The following is a 27,618-nucleotide window of genomic DNA, read 5'->3' on the forward strand; positions in this document are numbered from 1 at the left end:
AGCCAGGAGAGGGGGGCACCCTGAGCTGAGCAAGGCGGGGATGTTGGGGGAAGGGCAGGAGTTGAGTGTTGAGTGCTGAGGAGAAATCCTGTGGAGACACCAGGTCCCCAGTTCCTCTAGCACAGGCGCAGGGTCGAAAGCCAAGTGCAGGCGAGCTACAAAGAAGTCACCTGGAGGGTGAAGCTGGAAGGAAGAGATGGAGTCCTGGATCTTTCAGAGTAAAGGGACTAGAGCATGTCAGAGGCTCCGAAGGCCCCCAGGCAGGGAGAGGCTTTCGGACACGCAGTCACAGGGGCAATGAACGCCCCTTAGTCTGAGCAGGAGCCAAGCATAGATGGCGGTGGCCACTGGGCTAGTGCAGGCGTGGCCTCCCCTGGCCGTTGGGGAAAGAGACACAGTGGGACGAGGCTAATGGTGGGAGTTCATTCTGGCGGCTTTTATTTTTTCAGTCCATGACTGAAGAGGAAGTTGCTCATCTGTCCCCTTGGTATCGGAATGCCTCTGAGCAAGAAGGGGTCAAACCTGCCTCTCCTGGGTACCCAGTCCCAGGGACCAGGCATTCTACAAGCAGTGAGGAATGCAAGAAAGGAGAATCCCGAATAAATCGTCCTAGTCCTCCCAAATAAAGTGACGTGTGTCCCCAATAGCTTCCTGGGTGTTTAGAGAGGTAGGCAAACCTGCCTTCCCCACTCAGCCCCCCAGCCTCGGCTGAACGGCTCCTAACCTTAGACGCTGCTAGCTGCCGGCTCTTCCCCGGACCCCTGTCATTGCTCACTGCCTCACCTGTCCATCTGCCCTGCCATTCTCTCAACAGCACACTAGTCCCCCCTGGCTCTGTACTCTTCTCCACCCCAAGTTCACGCCTTCAAATTCACACCTTGGGGCACTCATTTACGCCCCACTTCCTCATCCCTGCCCTGACTTGCCCATGTGTCCCCTCAGACACACAGGCATGCGCGGAGGGCGCTGCGGCCCTGACTCAGTGCCCCTGTCTCCCAGGAGCTCACAGTCTAGTGGGAGAAAGACGGATACTCATGTTGATGGGAGGGTGTAGAAGTGTACACCGTGGTGGGATTCCAGGCTTCCAATCTACAGTCCAGAATCAGTAAGGAGGTTCTGGCTCCTGCAGAGGGGCCAGACCAGAGAAAACCAAGACAGGCAATTCCCGGAGGAGGGGCCGGGTGGGAGGTGAGTACAGAAGTTGGTGGTAAAACCCATTTACACCTTATCATTGGGAAGGGGCCATGCAGGGGGGGATGGGCAGAAACAGTTACATAGCTTAATAATTACTCACAAGGCAAAGTCAAGAGAATACTAGTTCTTTTTTTTTTTTTTTTTTTTTTTTTTTTTTTTTACCATAAAGAGATATAGATGCATGAGTGTTTTTTTTTTTTTTTTTTTTTTTTTTTGGTGTTTTTTTTAAAGGAACCAAACACCTACAATGTAAGCCCTACCATTAGAAGCTGCTTGAGTACTTTCTGAAACCCCCAGGGTATATTTAAAAAAAAAAAAACAACGTAGTCTATATCACAAAAGACAGCAGGAAAGGGAGAATTAAAAAACAAGCATTAAGTGCAATTTTTAAGTCCAAACAAGAGAATCAAGGGGAAAAATGTAAATGGGTTATACGCTCCCGAGAAGGGAATATTTCAATTCAAGTGAACAGCCTCAAATCTAAACTATAGATTGTTTATTTGAGACACGCTTTAAATACATTCCAGAAATTCACACAGAAGGTAGGGGCACAGAGAAAAAGGAAGACCTCCGTTTTCATGCATGTGACAATCAGGCAACCACACACTCATGCACTGACATGTCAAAACCCACGGAATGCATACACCAGCTGACTGCCAGCAATCGACTCCCTACAGATGGCCTCCCAGTTCTGCACATATAGCAACTGGTTCAGTTTTCAGTGCGCAACTGCTTAGATATCTCATTGCCGAGGCTTTCATAGGGCGATCTGAGGGGTTCCTGCTTCCCCTGCCAGCCCCCACCCCTGCCATGTCTCTGGCAAAATGATGCCTACAGCTTGAGGTCACTGCCCAGCTCTAAATAGGGCAGCCTTGATTTGACCTCCTTTATTGGACTTCTGGGTAATATTTGGTTTGAATAAATGGCTTGGCATTGTAATCCCAGTATTGAATTACATTTTGCTCATATTGTTTTCTAAAAATGAAAAAATATATATATAATTGCTGATATCTGTGGTAAGAACCTAGAGGTCATCTATACTTTAAAAATTAAGACCAAGATGGAAATCATTAGGTGAACCCATTGTGGCCAATGATTAGCCTCGGTAATTGAATTTAAGGCAGTCAGCTACGTGTTTGGAAAGAAGAAAATGCTAGAAATGGTCTGCAAATGTGCGGAACAGTGAGGTCTCGAGGAGCGGAATCCTTTGGAGCATGCAATTGTCTGTCTCAGCTTTCAAACAACACTCTGTCTTGAAAACAGGCTTCCAGAAACAATTACATGAAAAAGTCAATTTATCCAACTCAGATACAAAAATGAGAATAAAGCAGAGGTAGGTCAACAATTTCAAGTACCCCAGAGCAAAATCATTAAGCAGGCCGATGAAAATCACCTCTCAGAGTCAAAAGGTACAACCACAAGGATATAACAGTAAGAAACATTCACATGAGGAATCAAACAGCATCCCAAACGGGAGGAAATGGTAAAAACAGTTCCCAAAGCCCTTTCCATAGTAAAGACATCAAATAGGCAAAAAGGAAATAATAATCTTAGAGGCAAGTCACATTATATTTCACAGAAATTGAGAAACAAAGAAAAGAAGCATAAGGCATGAATATTAAGTCACACTGTCCCCAAAGCTCTAACCGATATGACATAACAAAAGTTAGATAAATTTTATAAACTACTTGAATAAGATTAAAATTATGAATATTAGAAATCTTAATTCTTTACTATTACGAATATTAGAATTCTTAATTCTTTACTAAGAAAATCCAAAAAAATAAAATATAAACCTATAAAACTAATTGTCTTCACATCAAAATTGGTAACCTATAAACAAGATGTATACCTTATTTTAAAGGCCCATGAAACATTTGCAAAACTGATTGTAAAAGGCACAAAGACATCAATAATCCCCCAAAGTAGAATTTTTTATGTCCACATTTTCAACCCACAATGAAATATAACTATAATTCAATAAAAAGGTATAAGCAACAACACACAACCCAGATAAATTAGCAATTAATTTCAAATAAGCCCTAACTTTTGCACATTTAATTTAGATAACCATTTCTTCTAAGAAAAATAAGAAGTGAAAAGCATAATTACTAATATTTTTAAATACTGAAATGACTACATACTAAAACTTTTGATATGCAGTCAAAATTGCACCCAGAGGCAAATTCATACCATGAAATGTTTTCATTATTAAAGAAGGATAATAAGCGATATATAGACTAACCCATAAACAAGCTTAAAGACAGCAGAAAGAAGTAACCAAAAGGCAGATATTGTTGAATTTGAACACATACACAAAAACAGTTGAGTTGATAAATTATTCCAAGATCTGATTCTTTGAAAAACTTCTTAAATAGACACTATTCAAGCTCATAGAATAAAAAAAAAAGAGATAAAGTACACATACACAAAATTAAGAATTAAAAATATTATATAATCATAGAAATAGGTTAAAATGTATTATAAAAGTAATATTTGAAACTCTGCACTAAGAATTTTTATATCACAGAAAAATAAATTATTCCCTAAGATTAATATTAGATTTTAAAAAAGGCATTGGGCAGTTACTGTGCCAGACACAGTGCAAGTTACTTTATCTCTTTAATCCTCACAGTAGCCCTATTAACTATAGACTCTCATTTTACCATTTAACAAACAAGAAAACTAAGAATTAGGAGGAAGACTTTTTTCCTGAGGTCACATGGAAAATGACAGAGAACAAATTTGAACTCAAATTGTCTGCACATTTAATTTCAAATGTCTGCACATTTAACACTGAACTATATTAGAAAAAGAATAAAAATTTCTAAAGATGTAGAAAATATAATGAACCCAAGAAATACATAAGAAATAGGAAACATCTTGAGGAATCATCTCAGGAAAGTTATATGAGTGAATTATTTCAAGCCTTCATGGAATAGATAATTTAAATGATGTATAATGGTACAGAATATAGAAAAAGATGGAATATTTCCTAATTCATTTTACAAAGCCAGCATAACTTTGACAGCAAAATCAACAAAAGATAAATTTGAAAAGTCCTACATGAAACAACAGCAGAGCAAATCCAATCATCCATTAAAAGAATAATATGCCCCAAACATGTAGATTAATCCAAAAATGTTTCAAAGTTATGAAACATTAATATAACCCATTGCATCAATAAGTCAACAGAGAAAAACAACCTAAGTATCTCCATAGATATCAAAAAACCATTTCATAAAATTCTAAATTCATTCCTGATTTTAGTCACATATTAAATAGAAATAAATACTTCAATAGCATTATGAAATTTAATACTGAACCAGAAGCAAGATAAAAATTTCTATTATCAACAATTCAATGTTTTAGAAAATCTAGCCAATGCAATAAGACAAGAAAGAGCAATAAAGAGAAAAAACACCAAGAAAGACTAAATTTGCATTATATAGAAATTAATGGTTCTTTACCTAGAAATTCCAAAACATTCAACTAAAATCTCGTAGACCAAATGAGAGAAATCAGTGAGACAGCCAATAACAATAAATATATAATCTCTTCCCAACACACCAGTAATAAGCAGTTAGGAAATATAAGAAAAAGGAGTAATACAAGCAATACTTAATTCCTTGAAATAAGTCAATGACAAGTGATAAATTTATAAAATCTGACAAAATGTGTATATATACATTAAATTGCAAATTATCATGCAAAGCCCAAGTATCAAAAATATCAATTCTCTTTAATTTACAATTTTGTAAAATTTCACAAAAAAGCTCTAACAAATTTTTTTAACTTCACATTCATTTGGAAGTATCAACAAATGAGACTAATCAAGATAATCTTAAAAAATAAGAATTAAGGCAGATTATTGCTATCAAATAACACACATTATAACAACACCATATATTAAAACAAAGCAACACTGGTGTAAGAATAGGCAGATTAATGGAATAACAGAAAGCCACAACAAGAAACAAAATTTATAAAAAGATCTAGCATGAGGTAAAGGTGAAAATGGGACATATACTTATTACTCACAATAATTAAATGAATAGATTGAAGATGCAAATATAAAAGATGAAATCGCGGAAAAACTAGAAAAAATAAAGTGACTCTATGAGCTCAGGATGGGAAAGATCTTTCTACACAAGAAGGAACTATTAAGAAAATTGTGTGATAGATTTTTAGAACATAAAATGTTTATGTTACAAATTTCATGAACGAAAGAAAAAACATTGGTAATACATGATGGAAAAGTAGTTGCCAATCTGATTTTAAAATATTTTATAAAATAAAAATAACAGATAAACACACCAAGAGAAAAAAATGGATGCATAACTTTCAGTGTAATGTGGTGAATGGAATAGAGATGTTCACCTGCCCCTGGCATGCCTTGAACCTGCTAAATGAGAGTGAAGAGACTCATTCTGAGCATAAGTACACGGGGAGGAGACCAAGAAGGTAGGAGCTGTAACTGACTCGAAGCTGGAATCCTATACTGGCTTCGAGGGAAACAGAAATAACGCCCGGTGCTTTCTAGGAACCCACATAAGTCTCGGGAATTGAGAGCACCATGTATCCCAGTGTGGCAGGAAAATCTGGGCCTAAATGATAAGAAATGGCTGAACTCCTGTTTAAGAAGTCAGCTGCCCAAATCCTCACCCACTGTGCAGAAGCCTTCCTTAACCCTGACACAAGACTAAAAGTGTGTTACAGAGAGACAAGAAAGTGGAGATAACTAGAACTGACACATATCTATTTCATCTGTATTTACATATAGTTGAGAAAAGCATCTAACATGGAAGTGAGAAATACACATGGAGAAACAGCTTAGAGGTTCTATAGGGAGAAGAAATTTTAAGAAAATCTATTAATATGATCAAGGATATCAAAGAAGCAATGGCACCTATGAAACAAAATGTTATAAAACAATATTTAGAATGTAATATAAAATCTTGAGAATTAGAGACTATAGAAATGAAAATAGGTCAGGAGATAAATAAAAAAAAATTATCTCAGGATGGGAAGACATTAAGAGTGGACAATTAGAGGGGAAAATATGAGAATATTAGAGAACTAGTCAAAGAAATCCAACACTCGAACAATGGAAGTTCTAGAAAAACAAATGGGAGGTCATTATCCAAGGAATTGTTCAAGAAAAATTTCCATAACTAAAGAACACAAGATTTCAGATCAAAAGGATCTGGCAAAATAGATGAATGTAGCTCCACATTCAGTCACATACAAATGAAATTTAAAACACTAGAAGACAAAGAGAAAATCCTTTATGTATCAGGAAGGAAAGGGTAGGATCACATAAAAGGGATAATCCCAAAGGCTTCAGACTTCTCAACAAGGATAGAAGTCAGAAGACAATTATTTATGCTTTCAAAAATCTCAGAGGAGAAAAAAATGACCACTAGAATTCAATATCCAGACAAACTATCACCGTCAGTGAGAACTAGACATTTGCCTTTTCACATGTGGAAGTTCTCCAAAAGTTTATCTCCCATGAATCCTTTTACACTTTGCTAGATTGTGCACCCTAGTAAATCAGGGGAGTTAACCAAAAAGAGAGGATAACATAGGGTTGATGACACCAGGCTATTCAACCAAGGAGAAAGGATCAAGGGAATTCCTAGGAAGAAAAGGAGGGAAGAGCCCAAGATACAGGCAGGAAGCCCAAAGATTAACAATCCAGAACAGAACAGGCAAGAGACTCCAGGAAGAGATTACTTCACATGATAAAGCATGAAAAAAAATAAATAAATAACACTAATGTGTTTAAATATATTGATAAGGTTAGGATAAATTTGTGATGTTCATTAAATTCCAATCAAAAAATAAATAAGTAAAAAAGACACAGGGCCGTTATCAACTCCAGAAGAAACAAAAGTTTGAAGAGATAAAGAATCATATATTCCACTGTCCCAATGTCAGGAGTGTTGACAATGTTACGATCACATAAATACTGAGTACTGATCAAACCAAAACTGAAGCCAACATCTTTGAGCAGAGATGTGCTTATATGTGGTGAAGCCAAGGGCATTTGGGAGAATTAAAGTCATACCTTCTGTAGGTAAAGAGTCAAGATAATGCCTAACACCCCCCCCCAAAAAAAAATGAAGAAAAATAAGAATATAACTTAGAAATATGGATATAAATGTCAAGAGAATTCATTTAAAAAGTTCAAAGCTATTGTGCTGTGGGGCAGGATATTGAAAAGAGTTGGGAGGCTGGAGGACTAAGGCTTCTAAAACTATTCGACTCAAAATGATGCACATGCATGACTTCATCTAAAATAAACTGAGTGAAAAAATGCAAAGGACCTGAACTGGTCCTCAGATCTCACAAAGAACCAATAAAGATATGGGGATATGCTCTGAGCAAAGGCAATAAAGGGACTGGAAACCAAGAGAACACAATACCATGTTCTGACACACTAGCCAATGTAAGAAACCTCCATAATTAGCAGCGAAGCAGGCGCTTCTTAAACTAATTCTGAGAATGTCAGTTGGTACAAAGTCTGAGGTCAACCTGACCATAAAAAGTTCACGCCTCTCGAGGCGGTCATTTCACTTTTAAAAGGAGCTGAGGGAACAAGGCAGGGATGCTCACCCCAACGTGCTCTCGCCAGCCTGGAGACTTATCTAACTATCTGATGCGAGGGAACCAATTAAACCAATTATCTAAATATCTGATGTGAGTGAACCAATTAAACCAATTATGATAGAGTCATTTGCTGAGACACTATGTCACCATAAAAACAAAACAAAACTAAACAACAAACAGGAAATTACTTAATGGCATGGGAAAACATTCAGAGTTGGGTGAAAAAGTTAAGATGACCGTGATGATCCCCAATTAAAAAGATACATACACATATGTGTGTACACACACACACACACACACACACACACACACACAGTTATGAAATGGATGGAGCAAACATAAGACGAGAAGGTGGTCACACAATGAGGGCAGTGGTCATTTTTGAATGGTGGGACCAGCTTGTTCTTTTTTAGCATTTTACAAGCGAGGTGTATTTTTTTTTTCCTTCTTAATGAGAAAAACGTTATTTTTTAGAATTATGTTCAAGATGTTTCGGTTATGGGCTGAGAGTCCTTTATGGGAAGTCTCACATGGCGCCCGCTTACTGAATCTGCATGACAGTTCATGGATGGTGGTGACCTGCATGTTTCAGAGGACACTCGCCTGGAGCAGGAGTGTGAGGGTAACCCTCAGTCCTGACTCAAGTGGCCAAAAAGGACTCTTTTTGGTCAGCTGGGAAGTGAACTCGGCCCCATCGCCTAGATGAGACTGGGGACCAAAGGGACAGCTGTCTGGGGTCCAGCCTTTGCTGACCTCACCTCTTGGCTTGCCCTCTCCCTAGTAGGACCTTGGACAACTTGGAGTGCTATTGGCCCTGCAGTACCCTTAGAGTGGCATCTGCCAGGACTGGCCAAGCTGCTCCACCTGAGATCACCTACAGTCTTCATGTGACCTAGACCAGGGGTTCCCACCCTTTCTTTGGTCACGCCCCACTTAAGCAGCTCTAAAATCCTGATACCTCCCTACCCCTCCAGGGACATAGAATTCTTATTATTCAAAAAGCAAACTCCTATTCAGGTGGAGGAAGCCTAAAAGGCCACTGACTTAGTCTAAACAAGCTTCCAAAGAACATGGCATCCATGAGAGAGAGAAATAAAAGAACGAAAGGACAGCTGAAGTACGGAGCAAGAAATCACTAAGAAATTGTTAAATAATAATAATAATAATAATATGAAGTGATATGAAAAATAGCAAATAAAGTTTCAAAACATTTAATAGAGAACTCAAATGCACAAGTGTCACAATAAATATTTATATACTGTATATGAGGCCCCCGGAATCATAAGAGATGCAATAACTTCACTGTTAATAACTTATACTCAAATTGCCCCTCTTAAAAATCAAATCCCCCCGCCCCTGCACATTGTAAACCAACGACCTAGACTGTCCGGCCCTTTCCCACAGGCATGCATGTAAGTAGGCGTGTAAGCAGGAGACACAGAACTCACCCAGGAAGCGAGGGCTCAACAATCAGAGGCGTCCTCTCAGGAGGGCTTGTGCTCAGGCAGCCACGCCTCCAGGATGTTTGCAGATGACCCTCGAGACAAGAAGGCAGTGTCACAAAACCCAATGTCTGACCCTCAGGGTACAGGGTGCAGGTAACCACTCCTGGGTGGGGGACTCTGGACACAGGGAGGTTCCGCACAGGGGACAGGATACTCAAAATTCCATAGAGACGGTGTTAAACACGAGTGTTCCGTATGGAGAAGACCCTGAGCAGCTCCAGTGGGGCTGGGGTGTCAGGGAGACCCTCCCTGAGGGGCAGAGCTGATAGGAGGTGAGAATGGGGGAATTAGCAAACACTAAAGGATGAAGCAAGGAGCAGGGAGCTTGTGTCAGGTCCAGCCAAGGACTCTTGGAGATAGTGAAGAGCACAGAATAGGGGGCTGAGCAGATCAAGGCTCTCAGATTTCAACTCATTGAGTTCCTGCTATTGTTACTATTATTGCCTGCAACCCCAGGTACACATAGAATTTAACCAAATTCTATGTGTACTTTGGCTTGCCAGCCATCATTGTTCCATGGCACCAGCCATCACTGTCCCATGAAGGTTGTTTTGTATTTTGATCTTTATTCAACATGTTAAGGATTAAATGCTCATTCATAAACCGACCACAGCTCCAACCCAGAGCTGAAACACTAACTGTAACATGCCCACCCTGGGATGCGTGGTCCTGCAGCTCCCTGTCAGCCCTGCCGAACACGGCTGAGACCCACCATGGCCACGCCCCTGATCTGGATTTGAGATTTCCCATCGATACAGTCCCAGCCATGCTTGGGAGCTCAGCTCGGCCAGGTGAAGAAATGGCTGGTCTGAAGGACAGACAGACAGCCCAGCACCCACTGGAAGCTCTCCCTGAAGTCATGAAAGCAGGAGACTGGGAGCAAGTGGAAAGGGGTAAGCTCAGGCAGGCCAAGGGGACCAGAAGCTTCTGACAGACCAGAAGCATGGCACTGCCTTCCCAAGGCCTGTTTCCTTATTTCCTCAACGAGGGCTTGATGTCACCCATCTCCAACTTGGTGACAATGGCCATAATGTAGATATTATTCTTCCTCCTTAACGTCTGGACAAAACCCCAGTCCCATTTAGTGCTCGGACACCTGTCCCATCATTTGAAGGACCAACTCAGACTCCTCTGGCTCCGGGAAGGTATGAGGCCTGAGCCGAAAGCTTGAGAGAAGAGCTAATGAGGGTGACCATGACCGAGCTCACTCAAGTTCCCTCAGAGAAGTAACCAAACCTCGGGATTCTTCCTGCAAACGGTCCGCCCGCTCAATGACACGGACGCTCGTTTTCCATCTTCCTTTCCTTCCCTTCTCTGAGAGGAGGCCCAGCGACCTCGCAAACCAGGCCCAGCTCTGGCCAGTGGCCACAGGGTTTCAAATTTTGAAACGGGCCTTTTGCAAAATGTTCAGTTTCAAGCCCTGGTCCAACTGCCCACATCCTGTCCAAACTTCCTGGGGGAGTGAGATTTATTTAAGGAAGGAATAAAATCCCCATGTCTGTGCCATGCACGGCCAACACGCTCCATCCCAGGCAATTTCAAGGATTAAGGTTGCATATTTCTTAATGAGTCGCAGGCGGAGGCAAAGTGGAGTGGGCAGGATCGGGAGGGCAGACCTCGGTAAAGACGGGGTGCTTCTCCTCGGCACCATGGACCCCGTTCTGTGCCAGGATGGCAACCTCACGATCATTCTTTGGTGCATTCATTCCCTGTCATCCAACCAGCATTCTGGCGGATGGATCCATCAGCCCTCACAGCACTAAATGGGTGTAGGGGTTTGTCCCAGACGCTGAGGAGGAAGAATAATAACTCCAGTATGGCTACTGTCACCAAGCTGGAGATCCACCTGCACTGGACTTGGGGAGCTCAATGTCTGATTGGGAAGGTAGATACCTAAATAGGCCGTGACCGAGCAACTTGAATGGAGGTCAGGTTCACAACTGTGTATCGGTTGTAAGAGTGGGGTTAAGATGAGCTTGTGCAAAGGCCCAGAGACACAGACACACACAGACTTGGGAAGTGGCTACTGGCTGGTGCACAAGGCCAGGGAGCGTGTGGTGGGAGGTGTGGTGAGAGGCCAAACCATGAAGATCCTTGACTGGGAAACCAAGGGGCTTGGACTTCGGCCTGGAGTTTCCAGAACTCACAAGAGGGCTTTAAAGAGCATGGGACTCATCCTCATTCATTCTAGAAAGATCACACTGAGTGCAGTGAGGAGAACAGACTAGAGCAAAGACAGGGAGATCATCCAGAAGACTGATATGATGCTAAAGGGAAAGGACTGAGTTAGCGGCAAATCTAAGAGCAACACTTGAAGGTGGGCTCGGCAGATCAAAGCTGGACACTAACAGCTTCCTGGATGAGCTGCTGCAGAGGGAAACCCAGCACCCGGCTTCTCCACCGCCAGGCAACTGCGAACTCCCAAATCTGCTCATCTCTCTGACCTGACCCCAAGAGCCTATGCCATGTAAGAGCCTTATCATGAGCTTTTGTTCGGCAAACTTGACTCTGGCAACCACTCAGCTGGAGGGTGTCAGTGTCCCCATCGAATGGATGACACTGAGGCTGCTTCACAAGTAACTCCAAGTCCCACAACCAGACCAGGAGGCAGGGAGCGAGCCTGCTCACCGGAGGCATAAAAACAGGACTGGGTTATTTTTAATTTCTTGCCTTGGCAGGCACCCGGGCAGCTTTCGGGAAGACCCAGGGATCCCATTCCACCGTGCCAAGCCAATGTTGCCCAAGGACGGGCCAATGGCCAGGGCAGGCAGAACTGCCAGTATCCTGCCTCACTGTCTGGTGCTGGACTCCGGGGAGAATTTGAACTTGGATGGGAGACACCGACCATCTCATACACAACACGCTTCCCCCACAAAATGGCTCCCAGGCCTTCTGAGAAGGGTTATTCTGGTTCCACAAAAGCACATGTATTTTTAATCATTCATTCATTCATTCATTCATTCGGCAATAATGTACTGGCACCTCCTAGGCTCAGGTCTGGGAAGGCACTGGGGACACGGAGAAAAATGTGACCCAGTTTCTGGCTCTCAGGGCATATCAGCTCAGTGATGAAATTAAACAAATGTTCCTGATGGGGTAAGACTGGTGATCTGAGTGAGGTAGCTGCCATGTGCCATGAGGTTGGGGCGGGGCTAACCCTCTGCAGTGGACAGGAAAGGAGGTCCATGGGAAGGTCATTCACTAGTTGCCTCACACATGGATCACAGACTCATCCACTCATTTATTAATTTGCATATTCAACCATCCATTCACAGAGGAGTTAATTTATTCTTGGATTACACACTCATTGACTCACTTACTAATCCATTCTTTTATTCTTTCACTCTAATATAGTCATTCCTCTATCCATTTGCTGATTCATTCCCTCATTAATTTGTTTCACTCATTGACTTACTCATTAGTAAAATTATTCAACTTTTTCCTCTTTCATTGATTTATTCATTTATTCACTCACTCATTTTCAGAGTTATTAATCGAGTCATTTGGTTATTCATTGACTCATTCACTGATTGACTCACTGGTTCATTTATTCCCTCATTACTAATTAATTTTCACTTATCCATCAGCTCATAAATTCATTCAGAGATTCACTTATTTATTCACTCATCCATTTGAACCCTCATCTTTCACTTACGACTCATTGACCTACTTTATTCATTCCCTCATTCCCTTTTGGAAAATTTTTCTTACAGGGCCATTTACTAATTCATCACACATGTATGCACTTATTAATTTACTCAACTCATTGCCAATTCATTCTCCCATTAGTGTGCTCCTTCATATTTTCATTCATTCATTTTTTCATCCTTTGTTGACACAAAGACTCATTCGTTCACTAACTCACTGCTTCATTCATTCTTTATCTCAATCATTATTTACTCAGCTACTCATCCAATTAATGTTTATTACATGTGATATACATGCAAGGCACAATGGGCATATGAGTATGGTTCCTGACTTTATGGAGTTTAGAGCCCTGTGAGCTTGTCACTGGCTCAGGCATCATCTCTCCCATAAAGTGCCTGGTACTTAAGCTGAGGGCCCACTTCTGAGCTTTTTTAATGGTGTAATGGGAACCTAAAAACCAACCACTCAAACCAAGAACTTTATTACTTACCTAGCACAGGACGCTCCTTCCCCAGAGGGATAAGGTGCAGATCTTCATGACTGCAGAATAATTTAATTAGCTCTGGTGCTTCCATCCTGTGGGATGTCAAAAGAATGCTGGTAAATGAAAAAGCTAGATTGGGGTTTTAACATGGCAACCGTGAAAGAAATTAATCATAAACCATGATGTATGTCATATTCTTATCTCTGACTCATGAATAGACCACAATTGTATTAAAGTATTTAGTTATCCATTTATTAATATAACAAACACCCTTTAATAAGCTGCCCAACATGAGAACTTTGTCCCTCACCCACAGAACTAAAAGGAACCCAACTGTTTTAATTAAGAGGGTTATCATCTGCGTGGGACTGGTTAAATTATAAACATTATTCCTTTGTCCCCCTGAGCTACTAATAGCTGTGAATTTATTTATTCACCACAATGATAAAAGCCGAGATCTTTGCAAACACTCAGTACAACTGCACTGAGTAATAGTAATGCATGTGCAGTTGCTGCTCATTACCTGAATACTAGTATGCCACTTCACAGTGGAATTTAGTGGGCACAACAGCTCTAGTTATATAAGAAAACGTATCACTGGCCTTCTTTAATTTAAGTAGTGCTTAATCTTTAATTTTATAAATACTTTATATGCAGTAATAAAACAAACAACCAGAAGACCAAAGACATCCCAGAATTCATACATCTGTCTATATGTGATGCATTCTGAAACTTATGGAAACATGAATCCCAGATCCTCAATGAAAGATTGGTCCTGACACTTGTTCATTACATATGCTACAGTTGGCACTGGTGTGGCAGGGTTGTTATTCAATTCTATTTGTCAAACCCTTCACCTATCAGTTCACTATAATGATATAATTATCCATGAGCTACAAAAGCACAAGAATGGAATAACTGAACATTTCTATCTATGGGAATCACATCTAAAGGAGCAGCAGCCTAGATTTCTTTTTGTGTCAGATCTCATACATCCAGACACAAGTTATTCATCATCCTGGACATCCACCACCAGATGTTACCAATGGTCCAAGCACATGAATCATTGTCATCAATTATTATTTGTCTATTGATCTATTCATTCATTTACTAAGAAATACATATACATGAATCTGAAGCTCAGAAGAAGAGCCCTAGCACCCCGAATGTTTATAAAGTCATTTCCCATAGACTCTAGATTATGGTTCTTGAATGGATGTTTTAAGAAAGATATCAGTGTTTCCAATATGGCTGCCTCAATATAACCATTCCTATTAATCTCATGTTCATTATGGGGCATGTTTAGTCTTCTTTGATTATATTGTCTACTTATTAATAATGCATGGAGCCGAAACCGGTTTAGCTCAATGGATAGAGCGTTGGCTTGGGGACTGAAGAGTCCCAGGCTCGATTTTGGTCAAGGGCATGTGCCTTGGTTGCGGGCATATCCCCAGTGGGGGGTGTGCAAGAGGCAGCTGATCAATGACTCTCTTTCATTGATGTTTCTAACTCTGTATGTTAGTGAATGTTAAAATCAGCACAGGAGTGCCCTTTCACTTACTCAGTAATTTAGCATTTCTTAATTTATGGTACTATTAGGGTATTTTCTCTTAAAACAAATGTTGAATTTGCAATTGATTCAAAACAAAGCACTGATTATTACTTATCAATAGCTCTGTAATCCTTCGCCAAAGGAGTAACACACTTGGTCCCCTTATTATCCATTCCAAATTATATTGATTTCTTTCTTACCACATATTTAATAACTGGATTATGCCTCACTATCTCCATCATTAATTATTTGATATTGGCTCTTTTATAATAACATACTCATCATCCATGAGCCATAAAATTAGAAGCTTAAATATCTCTAACATCTATCTACAGGATTTTTTTCAACATGAGAATAGATGAGATTTGTATTGTGTTGGACCCCAGAGTTCCAGACACATAGTTGCCATCATCCATGCCACCATGCCACCAGGGGTCACCTCTGATCCAGACATGGTCTTCCGTTTTTAAATTCATGTCTACATGAATTTTATTAATTAATCAGGTTACCAATAATAATAAAATATATACCTAAAGTCACAAAACTTGAGAGTAAGATAATTATTACTCATGGCAATAAAGCTCTTTCATTACTCAACTTCCATGTTGCATTTAGGGATTAATCAAAGCAATGCTTCCTATGAGCCCCATATTTATGACTGGGCCAGGGCCGTCCTTCAATAATTACACTTCAAAATTTTAAAATAATGCAGTGAATATTTTTTTAAAAAAACAATATAAAACAATGACAGCAAGACAAGAACTGTAACTATTACTCACATTGGTCTCCATGTTAATAACGCACAGATACAACTATGGAGCTCGCGATCTTAAATCAGCTCACACATGGCCAGACTGCGGGGTACAGAGCAGAGGAAATGATTTTTTAAAGAGTGAGATACTGTCTGTACTGGTTTAGGCACCCCACCTTTCAGTCATTCAGTCATTCAGGGAGGTAGTGATTTGGGTTAACATTTTATCTTCTTGGAAGTAAATAAGCAGTATCATTCTTGCCCCTTATACAGAACATGGACTGTTATTTAACAGTGTCTGTGTTATCCGCAGCCAAGTAGAAAACACCCTTTAACCTTTTACTTCCTCAATGATAACAAAGTATTCAATACATCAGACCATTTCCTGTCTAATCACATACTTTCACAATTGGACAAAGCTTTGCTCCATTCATCTTTATTTCTTTGTATATTTATTGATGGTTTCTTGTAATTGCCCAATTATAATCTACACTAATAAAAGAGAAAGATGCAAATTAACCATACCTTCTCTATGCCTACCATCCAATCAGGAGTGAGTATGCAAATTAACCCAACAAAGGTGGTGAGCTAATTTGGATACACAGTTCTACACTTCTCTAGCAGCTCAGGGCCTTTGGACAGTGTGGGAAGGCAGGGCTGGAGCAGAAAGAGGAAGCTCAAGGGTTGGAGCAGAAAGGCAGTGCCAGCAGTTAAGGAAAAGAAGGCCCATTCTTGCACAAATCTTTATGCAGTGGGCTTCTAGTTATGGAATAAAAATACACAAAAATCAAAAATTTAATAAAGCATCTTTGTGTATTCCTGACATGTGTCAATAAAATCTTCTCAAACAAAACTAATGATTTTTTTTTAAATTGAGATGATATCGTCTATGGTTTCTGCTTTCTGCATTTCATTTATTGTCATATAGGTAATTACTGTATTTTCATAATGTACATATTTTTTCTCTTAACAAAAGGATAACAGACAACACTATGGTGGTTACCAAAGGGAAGAGGATGTGGAGGTAGTAAAAGGTAAAGGGGTCAAATATCTGACAACAGAAGCTTTGATTGGGAGGGGGGGCACAGAATGAATGCAATATACAGATGATGTATCATGGAATTAATTGTACACTTGAAACCTATATAATTTTATTAACTAATGTTACCCCCCAAAATTTAATTTTTTAAATAAGGACAGCCTCAAATGTGGAACTGATCCAGTACAATAAAACTGACTTTTATTTATCAGCGTCTGTATGATCTTTAAACAAAGAGGTAAAATTTTCAATTCATTGATGTCTTAATGGGCATCAATAGTCTCAATTTTTATTAATATTTTTTGCCTCATTACATATGTTCTTAGTTGGACAGTGATTAACGCTTTTCCTTTTCTTTATTTATTTTTATTTGTTTAATTGTTCAATCATTCATGTTAGTAATAATAAATCTAAATCTAAGAATCCAAAATAAGAACATTATCTTAATATATTTCAATTGATAGGATTCTTAACAGAGGGAATTTAATAATTACATTCTGTGTTAACCTCAGAATTCTAGATTGATATCATTTGTTATTCATAACTCATATGAGCCAGTCATCATGATTGGTCCAAGTGAGGCCATCTTTTCTTCCTAAATTTGTATCGATTAAATCATTAATGCGTTGATAATACTAAAATACATACGATTCACAAAAATGCAAGAACAAAATCCCTGAGTATCCCTAAAATCTATTTATGGAAATCTTTCCCAATACAGTATATCTTTTGCATTAAGCAACTTTAATGTTGAACATTATCAATTAATCAGCAAAATGTGTCATATTATATTACTCAATGGGCCATAGCTAACATTTTTTGTTATATTTAATACTTTTTAATAATAGTGGGAATTTGGTTAAGGTTATTATTACCTTAAACAAATGACCAAAACCAAGACAAGAACTTCGATGACTACTTACCTTGCTGTCTCTCTGAAAACAGAAGTGACATCTTATTTTGATCATGGAAGAAAAGCTTTAGTCAGCTAGGTGCCTTGATTTTGCAGAGTATCAAGCAGAACAGATGATAAAAAGATTGAGACATTGTCTCTATTGATCTATAATTTCCATAATTATTTTGGTATTTATTCATTTATGGTAAGAGTTATTTATTTTTATCTTTATAAAATAAACTTCCCATATTTATCACCGAGTTAGAGTTGCCCTCTTAAATATCTTTTGCACTTCCTAATGAATAATTTTTAAAAAAATACACACACACACACTGAAACCAAGAAAAAAACTTGAGCTATTATGCACATTAATCTCTGTCCTCCTACCAGAGGCAACTAGAAAGCTGGTGACCATGGATGATACATAAATCAGCTCAAGAGTGTCTGAGGAAGACAGCACAGAGCAGATGAAAAATAAAATTAAACTGTCATTGATACTAGCTTTGCACATATTTCACTAACTCAGTATTTAGGTATGTATTAATTTTTATTAATATACATTCTTTATCTTAAGAAAAGTAAAAACTTAATCTTGAGATTGACCTCGAAGAATAAAATGGACTGCCTTATCAGTACCTATATAATCCTTACTCACAGAGGTAATCGATTGAGCCATTAATTTCTTAATGGGAATCAATGTTTTCAATGGCATTATTACCTTTTACCTCACTACAAAATCTTCATAATTGAACAATACTTCACCTCATTCTTTATTTATATTTAATATTTGTATACTATTCCATTAATAAATACAAATCTATTTCTGTGAAATCAATACACTAATATGATCTCTATATTCCTGACATCTCTTTATAGAAATCATTTCAACAGAAGAAACAGACTATGTTCTAGATTTCAGAGTCTCACACATGTCTTTTCATTGCCATGAGTGCTACACCACCAGGAATCATTATTGATCCATGACTTGGGTCTATTTTTCATCATCTGTTACTACATTTGTATCGATTACATGATCAATTCATTCATAATAAAAACAATTCATGGATTATAAAAACTTAACAAGGAGATTCTTAAATATCCCTAGGATCAATTTTACAGAATCAATTCTCACATAGACTATACTTCATTCATTAATAGACCCCAATCCTACACATTATCAATTGATCAACATAAAATTTCATATTTATCAATGAGACATGGCTAACTTTTTATGAATGTAATGCCTTTAAATAATACTGTAAATATCTTTCAACAAATGGCCAACGCTGTGGTAACCACATGACCATTAGGTACCTTGATCGCTTCTCAGACACAGAGGGAACATGACAGACACAGAAGCCGAAATCAGTTTCAGGGTCCATTCGGGAGACAAGTGACAAAAGGAACATGATGAGAATGTTAAGACTTTGTCTCCATGGATACAGAGATTCCACTGTTTATTTGCACAGATATTTAAGCATTTATTATTTTATGGTCATAATTATTTATTTTTTCTCTCGATAAATCAAATGTCAAAGTTGAAACTGATTCCATCAATAACTGACTACTATTTATCACTGTTTTTCATACTTGCTCAAGGATATACACCAAGGGTGGTATTATTTTCCATCCCACTATATATTTTTAACAATGAAGGTTTCACCTATTCAAATGTATTGACTATCTATTTGCTTATTTATCTTGCCATTTCTAATTATATATAAACTTTTTAAAATATATTTTATTGATTTTTTTTACAGAGAGGAAAAGAGAGAAATAGAGAGTTAAAAACATCAATGAGAGAGAATCATCGATCAGCTGCCTCCTGAACACTCCCTACTGGGGATGTGCCTGCAACCAAGGTACATGCCTTTAACTGGAATCGAACCTAAGACCTTTTAGTCCCCAGGCCGACGCTCTATCCACTGAGCCAAACCGGTGTCGGCTCTAAATATATTTTTAATTATTCATATACAGAAAGACCAAGAACAAGATCTTTGTATACTTAGGCTCTCCTACAGGATCACCACAAATGGGGGGAAAAAAGGCCTCCTACGCACACCAATCATCACCACTCATCCGGGGTTGAGCCTCACTGTCAGCATTCCTGTCTATACATCTGCATTGATTAAATCACCAATTAGCCCCGGGACCGGTATGGCTCAGTAAATAGAGCGTCAGCCTGAGGACTGAAAGGTCCCGGGTTCAATTCCGGTCAACGGCATGTGCCTTGCTTGCGAGCACATCCAAAGTGGGGGATGTTCCAGAGGCAGCTGGTCGATAATTCTCTCTCATCGACGTTTCTAGCTCTCTATCCCTCTCTCTTCCTCTCTGCAAAAAATCAAAAAAATATATATTTTTTTAAAAATAAAAAAAATCATCAATTTGCAAAGAATAAAATAAATAACTTGCGAAGTCACAAAATCTTGAAACAAGATTCATAAATATATCTAGCATGTGTCTTGAACTTACTTTCTATAAACAATATATAGATGTTTCATTAATGACCTCAAAAGTTAATTAATTTCCCACGAAGTGTGTAAACACTTTTCGGTGACACATGATTTCAATGCATACATTCAGCCTCAGAATTTATAATCATAGCAGCATGCTTAAATCACCCACATGCAATGATGCTAAGGAGTATAAAAGAAAACAATAATTTATAAAGTTGAGGCATTAATTTTTGATTCTTCAATATCACGTACTAGTTAGCCATATATTAAGTAATAAATTGGGGTAAAGTATGCTTTATTTTCTCATAAGTAAATGAAAAAATCAATTTTGCCATGGAAAGATGATATATTGATAATTACTTATCAATAACTATATCATACTTAATCAAAGAATAACACTTTAGACCTATATCCTAATACATGTTTGTTTCTAATATATATATTAACAGCATTTTACTTAACCACATATTTTTATAATTGGACAAAGTTTCACCATTTTCCTATTTATATTTACAGAGTATCCACTCCAAAATGGATACATGTACTTCGATTAATTATAAAGGCGGTGTTTTTAAAAGTACATTCCATTTTAAAGTGTGTATATATTTTGGGGAGACACCCTGTATTTATGTATGTGTTTACTATTGCTGTGAATGCCCCCTTCCCTCTGAGATTCCTCAGTCTGTCCCCTCTTTCCATGTCACTCATTCTGCTTTATTGCTCAGTTTATTTTGTTCATTAGATTTCACATTTAACTGATTTCATGAGAGATTGTCTTTTTCTGATTCACTTATTTTACTTAGCACAATAATCTCCAGGTCACTGCATGCAGTCTCAAAGGGTAATAGATCTTTTATTTTTACAGCTGCATAGTATTCCCTGTGTAGATGTACCCTGTGTTTTTATACACTCATCTGCTGATGGGCACTCAGGCTGTTTTCAGATCTCAGTTACGGTAAAGAACACTGCTATGAACATAGGCATGCACATATCATTTAATTACATGTAATATTTGGAATAATACAGTGAATTCCATAGAACCAACCATTCAATCTAATATATTGATATCACTCACATGGGTCTCCATGCTCGTACAACGTAGATGCGCCCGGAACACTCAGGACTAAGTCAGGTCGCGGGCGTCACTCTGAGGCGTAAAGAACAAAGCAGAGGAGAGGAGAATGAGGCATGCTTCCCAGGAAGAGAGAGGCCACATTCCTTCTGAGGTGGACCTCAGTGTGTAAAACACACTTTAGATTCATCATGGCGACTCAAACTGATGTCCCTTTAATCATCATAGATCCAGAAGACGGTGTTGTCTTCATTCATTTCTATGTTGTTTGATTAATTCATGGATTCACTGATTATAAATTATGAATTAATAAGGCCTTAGAATGTAACTAGATATTTTCAGAGTTTAACGAGACTCGTTCTCACAAAATATTTTCTTTGTTAATTATTCTGTTTTTCCTATATGAATTAATGAAAAATTTTCATGCTTGCTCAAGGATATACACACGGGGTGGTGTTATTTTCCATCCCACTAGATATTTTGAACAATGATGAAGGTTTCACCTCTTCAAATGTATTGACTACCTATTCGTTTATTTACCTTGCCATTTCTATTTCTATTTTTACATATTCATGTACACAAAGACCAAGAACATGATCCTTTGTATATTTAGCCTCCCCTACATATCACCTTAAATGGGGGTGTGGTGGTGGGGGTGGGGGGGAAAGGACTCCTACCTACACCAATCATCATCACTCATCCAGGATTCAGCCTCACTGTCTTCATTCATGTCTATATATCTGCATTGCTTAAATCACCAATTAGCTAAGAATAAAATAAATACCTTTGGGAGTCACAAAATCTTGAAACAAGATTCTTAAATTTCCTGGCATGTGCCTTGAACTTACTTTCTATAGACAATATATATGTTTCATTGATGACCTCAAAGGTTAAATAATTTCCAACGAAGTGTGTATACATTTTGGGGTGACACATGATTTCAATGCATAGATTCAGCCTCAGAATTTATGATCATGGCAGCAGGCTTAAATCACCCACATGCAATGATGCTAAGGAGTATAAAAGAAAACAATAATTTATAAAGTTGAGGCATTAATTATTGATTCTTGAATATTACCTACTAGTCAGCCATTTAGTAAGTAATGAATTGGCCTAAAGTATGCTTTATTTTCTCATAAGTAAATGAACAAAATCAATTTTGCAATGGAAAGATGATATATTGATAATTACTTATCAATAACTATATCAAACTTAATCAAAGAATAACACTTTGTACCTATGATATATCCTAATACATATTTGTTTCTAATATATATATTACCAGCTTTTTACCTAACCACACATTTTTATAATTGGACAAAGTTTCACCATCTTCCTTTTTACATATACAGAGTATCCACCCAAAAACGGATGCATGAACTTCGATTAATTATAAAGGCAGTGTTTTTAAAAGTATGTTCCATTTTAAAGTGTGTATACATTTTGGGGAGACACCCTGTATTTATGTATGTGTTTACTATTGCTGTGAATGACCCTTTCCTCTGAGATTCCTCAGTCTGTCCCCTCTTTCCATGTCACTCGTTCTATCAATACTTTATTGCTCAGTTTATTTTGTTCATTAGATTTCACATTTAACTGATTTCATGAGAGATTGTCTTTTTCTGATTCACTTATTTTGCTTAGCACAATAATCTCCAGGTCACTGCATGCAGTCTCAAAGGGTAATAGATCTTTTATTTTTACAGCTGCATAGTATTCCCTGTGTAGATGTACTCTGTGTTTTTATACACTCATCTGCTGATGATCACTCCGGCTGTTTCCAGATCTCAGCTACGGAAAAGAGCACTGCTATGAACATAGGCATGCACATATCATTTAATTACATGTAATATTTGGAATAATACAGTGAATTCCATAGAACCAACCATTCAATCTAATATATTGATATCACTCACATGGGTCTCCATGCTCGTACAACGTAGATGCGCCCGGAACACTCAGGACTAAGTCAGGTCGCGGGCGTCACTCTGAGGCGTAAAGAACAAAGCAGAGGAGAGGAGAATGAGGCATGCTTCCCAGGAAGAGAGAGGCCACATTCCTTCTGAGGTGGACCTCAGTGTGTAAAACACACTTTAGATTCATCATGGCGACTCAAACTGATGTCCCTTTAATCATCATAGATCCAGAAGACGGTGTTGTCTTCATTCATTTCTATGTTGTTTGATTAATTCATGGATTCACTGATTATAAATTATGAATTAATAAGGCCTTAGAATGTAACTAGATATTTTCAGAGTTTAACGAGACTCGTTCTCACAAAATATTTTCTTTGTTAATTATTCTGTTTTTCCTATATGAATTAATGAAAAATTTTCATGCTTGCTCAAGGATATACACACGGGGTGGTGTTATTTTCCATCCCACTAGATATTTTGAACAATGATGAAGGTTTCACCTATTCAAATGTATTGACTACCTATTCGTTTATTTACCTTGCCATTTCTATTTCTATTTTTACATATTCATGTACACAAAGACCAAGAACATGATCCTTTGTATATTTAGCCTCCCCTACATATCACCTTAAATGGGGGTGTGGTGGTGGGGGTGGGGGGGAAAGGACTCCTACCTACACCAATCATCATCACTCATCCAGGATTCAGCCTCACTGTCTTCATTCATGTCTATATATCTGCATTGCTTAAATCACCAATTAGCTAAGAATAAAATAAATACCTTTGGGAGTCACAAAATCTTGAAACAAGATTCTTAAATTTCCTGGCATGTGCCTTGAACTTACTTTCTATAGACAATATATATGTTTCATTGATGACCTCAAAGGTTAAATAATTTCCAACGAAGTGTGTATACATTTTGGGGTGACACATGATTTCAATGCATAGATTCAGCCTCAGAATTTATGATCATGGCAGCAGGCTTAAATCACCCACATGCAATGATGCTAAGGAGTATAAAAGAAAACAATAATTTATAAAGTTGAGGCATTAATTATTGATTCTTGAATATTACCTACTAGTCAGCCATTTAGTAAGTAATGAATTGGCCTAAAGTATGCTTTATTTTCTCATAAGTAAATGAACAAAATCAATTTTGCAATGGAAAGATGATATATTGATAATTACTTATCAATAACTATATCAAACTTAATCAAAGAATAACACTTTGTACCTATGATATATCCTAATACATATTTGTTTCTAATATATATATTACCAGCTTTTTACCTAACCACACATTTTTATAATTGGACAAAGTTTCACCATCTTCCTTTTTACATATACAGAGTATCCACCCAAAAACGGATGCATGAACTTCGATTAATTATAAAGGCAGTGTTTTTAAAAGTATGTTCCATTTTAAAGTGTGTATACATTTTGGGGAGACACCCTGTATTTATGTATGTGTTTACTATTGCTGTGAATGACCCTTTCCTCTGAGATTCCTCAGTCTGTCCCCTCTTTCCATGTCACTCGTTCTATCAATACTTTATTGCTCAGTTTATTTTGTTCATTAGATTTCACATTTAACTGATTTCATGAGAGATTGTCTTTTTCTGATTCACTTATTTTGCTTAGCACAATAATCTCCAGGTCACTGCATGCAGTCTCAAAGGGTAATAGATCTTTTATTTTTACAGCTGCATAGTATTCCCTGTGTAGATGTACTCTGTGTTTTTATACACTCATCTGCTGATGATCACTCCGGCTGTTTCCAGATCTCAGCTACGGAAAAGAGCACTGCTATGAACATAGGCATGCACATATCATTTAATTACATGTAATATTTGGAATAATACAGTGAATTCCATAGAACCAACCATTCAATCTAATATATTGATATCACTCACATGGGTCTCCATGCTCGTACAACGTAGATGCGCCCGGAACACTCAGGACTAAGTCAGGTCGCGGGCGTCACTCTGAGGCGTAAAGAACAAAGCAGAGGAGAGGAGAATGAGGCATGCTTCCCAGGAAGAGAGAGGCCACATTCCTTCTGAGGTGGACCTCAGTGTGTAAAACACACTTTAGATTCATCATGGCGACTCAAACTGATGTCCCTTTAATCATCATAGATCCAGAAGACGGTGTTGTCTTCATTCATTTCTATGTTGTTTGATTAATTCATGGATTCACTGATTATAAATTATGAATTGATAAGGCCTTAGAATGTAACTAGATATTCTTAGAATTTAATGAGACTCGTTCTCACAAGATATTTTCATTGCTAATTATTCCATTTTTCCTATATGAATTAATGAAAATTTTTTCATACATTCTCAAGGATATACACACGGGGTGGTGTAATTTTCCATCCCACTAGATATTTTGAACAATGATAAGGGTTTCCCCTATTCAAATTTATTGAATATCTATTCGTTTATTTACCTTGCCATTTCTATTTATATTTTTAAATATTCATGTACACAAAGACCAAGAACATGATCCTTTGTATATTTAGCCTCCCCTACATATCACCTCAAATGGGGGTGTTGTGGTGGGGGGAAAGGACTCCTACCCACACCAATCATCATCACTCATCCCGGATTCAGCCTCACTGTCTTCATTCATGTCTATACATCTGCATTGATTAAATCACCAATTTGCTAAGAATAAAATAAATACCTTTGGGAGTCACAAAATCTTGAAACAAGATTCTGAAATATCCTGGCATGTGCCTTGAACTTACTTTCTATAGACAATATATGTTTCATTGATGACCTCAAAGGTTAATTAATTTCAAACAAAGTATGTATACATTTTTGGGTGACACATGATTTCAATGCATAGATTTAGCCTCAGAATTTATGACCATGGCAGCAGGCTTAAATCACCCACATGCAATGATGCTAAGGAGTATAAGAGAAAACAATAATTTATAAAGTTGAGGCATTAATTTTTGATTCTTGAATATTACCTACTAGTCAGCCATTTAGTAAGTAATGAATTGGCCTAAAGTATGCTTTATTTTCTCATAAGTAAATGAACAAAATCAATTTTGCAATGGAAAGATGATATATTGATAATTACTTATCAATAACTATATCATACTTAATCAAAGAATAACACTTTAGACCTATATCCTAATACATGTTTGTTTCTAATATATATATTAACAGCATTTTACCTAACCACATATTTTTATAATTGGACAAAGTTTCACTATCATCCTATTTACATTTACAGAGTATCCACCCAAAAATGGATACAGGTACTTCGATTAAATATAAAGGCAGTGTTTTTAAAAGTACGTTCCATTTTAAAGTGTGTATACATTTTGGGGAGACACCCTGTATTTATGTTTGTGTTTACTATTGCTGTGAATGCCCCCTTCCCTCTGAGATTCCTCAGTCTGTCCCCTCTTTCCATGTCACTGGTTCCACTTTATTGCTCAGTTTATTTTGTTCATTAGATTTCAAATTTAACTGATTTCATGAGAGATTGTCTTTTTCTGATTCACTTATTTTGCTTAGCACAATAATCTCCAGGTCACTGCATGCAGTCTCAAAGGGTAATAGATCTTTTATTTTTACAGCTGCATAGTATTCCCTGTGTAGATGTACTCTGTGTTTTTATACACTCATCTGCTGATGATCACTCCGGCTGTTTCCAGATCTCAGCTACGGAAAAGAGCACTGCTATGAACATAGGCATGCACATATCATTTAATTACATGTAATATTTGGAATAATACAGTGAATTCCATAGAACCAACCATTCAATCTAATATATTGATATCACTCACATGGGTCTCCATGCTCGTACAACGTAGATGCGCCCGGAACACTCAGGACTAAGTCAGGTCGCGGGCGTCACTCTGAGGCGTAAAGAACAAAGCAGAGGAGAGGAGAATGAGGCATGCTTCCCAGGAAGAGAGAGGCCACATTCCTTCTGAGGTGGACCTCAGTGTGTAAAACACACTTTAGATTCATCATGGCGACTCAAACTGATGTCCCTTTAATCATCATAGATCCAGAAGACGGTGTTGTCTTCATTCATTTCTATGTTGTTTGATTAATTCATGGATTCACTGATTATAAATTATGAATTGATAAGGCCTTAGAATGTAACTAGATATTCTTAGAATTTAATGAGACTCGTTCTCACAAGATATTTTCATTGCTAATTATTCCATTTTTCCTATATGAATTAATGAAAATTTTTTCATACATTCTCAAGGATATACACACGGGGTGGTGTAATTTTCCATCCCACTAGATATTTTGAACAATGATAAGGGTTTCCCCTATTCAAATTTATTGAATATCTATTCGTTTATTTACCTTGCCATTTCTATTTATATTTTTAAATATTCATGTACACAAAGACCAAGAACATGATCCTTTGTATATTTAGCCTCCCCTACATATCACCTCAAATGGGGGTGTTGTGGTGGGGGGAAAGGACTCCTACCCACACCAATCATCA

General features: G+C 37.8%; 4 non-coding genes across 4 annotated transcripts; all 4 read right to left on the minus strand.

Annotated features, from left to right (window-relative positions):
- Positions 1-14,426: 14,426 nt before the first annotated feature.
- Positions 14,427-14,499, minus strand: LOC118704285. Its single transcript, XR_004983361.1, has one exon. It is a non-coding gene; the product is annotated as a small nucleolar RNA SNORD113/SNORD114 family (small nucleolar RNA).
- An 874-nt stretch (positions 14,500-15,373) lies between these two features.
- LOC118704280 lies at positions 15,374-15,447 on the minus strand. The gene has a single exon (XR_004983358.1). It is a non-coding gene; the product is annotated as a small nucleolar RNA SNORD113/SNORD114 family (small nucleolar RNA).
- A 1,842-nt stretch (positions 15,448-17,289) lies between these two features.
- Positions 17,290-17,363, minus strand: LOC118704289. The gene has a single exon (XR_004983363.1). It is a non-coding gene; the product is annotated as a small nucleolar RNA SNORD113/SNORD114 family (small nucleolar RNA).
- Positions 17,364-18,591: 1,228 nt separating this feature from the next.
- LOC118704290 lies at positions 18,592-18,664 on the minus strand. The gene has a single exon (XR_004983364.1). It is a non-coding gene; the product is annotated as a small nucleolar RNA SNORD113/SNORD114 family (small nucleolar RNA).
- Positions 18,665-27,618: the final 8,954 nt, after the last annotated feature.

The sequence above is a fragment of the Pipistrellus kuhlii genome, unplaced genomic scaffold (assembly GCF_014108245.1).
Source record: "Pipistrellus kuhlii isolate mPipKuh1 unplaced genomic scaffold, mPipKuh1.p scaffold_m20_p_41, whole genome shotgun sequence".
In the NCBI taxonomy this organism is placed as follows: domain Eukaryota; kingdom Metazoa; phylum Chordata; class Mammalia; order Chiroptera; family Vespertilionidae; genus Pipistrellus; species Pipistrellus kuhlii.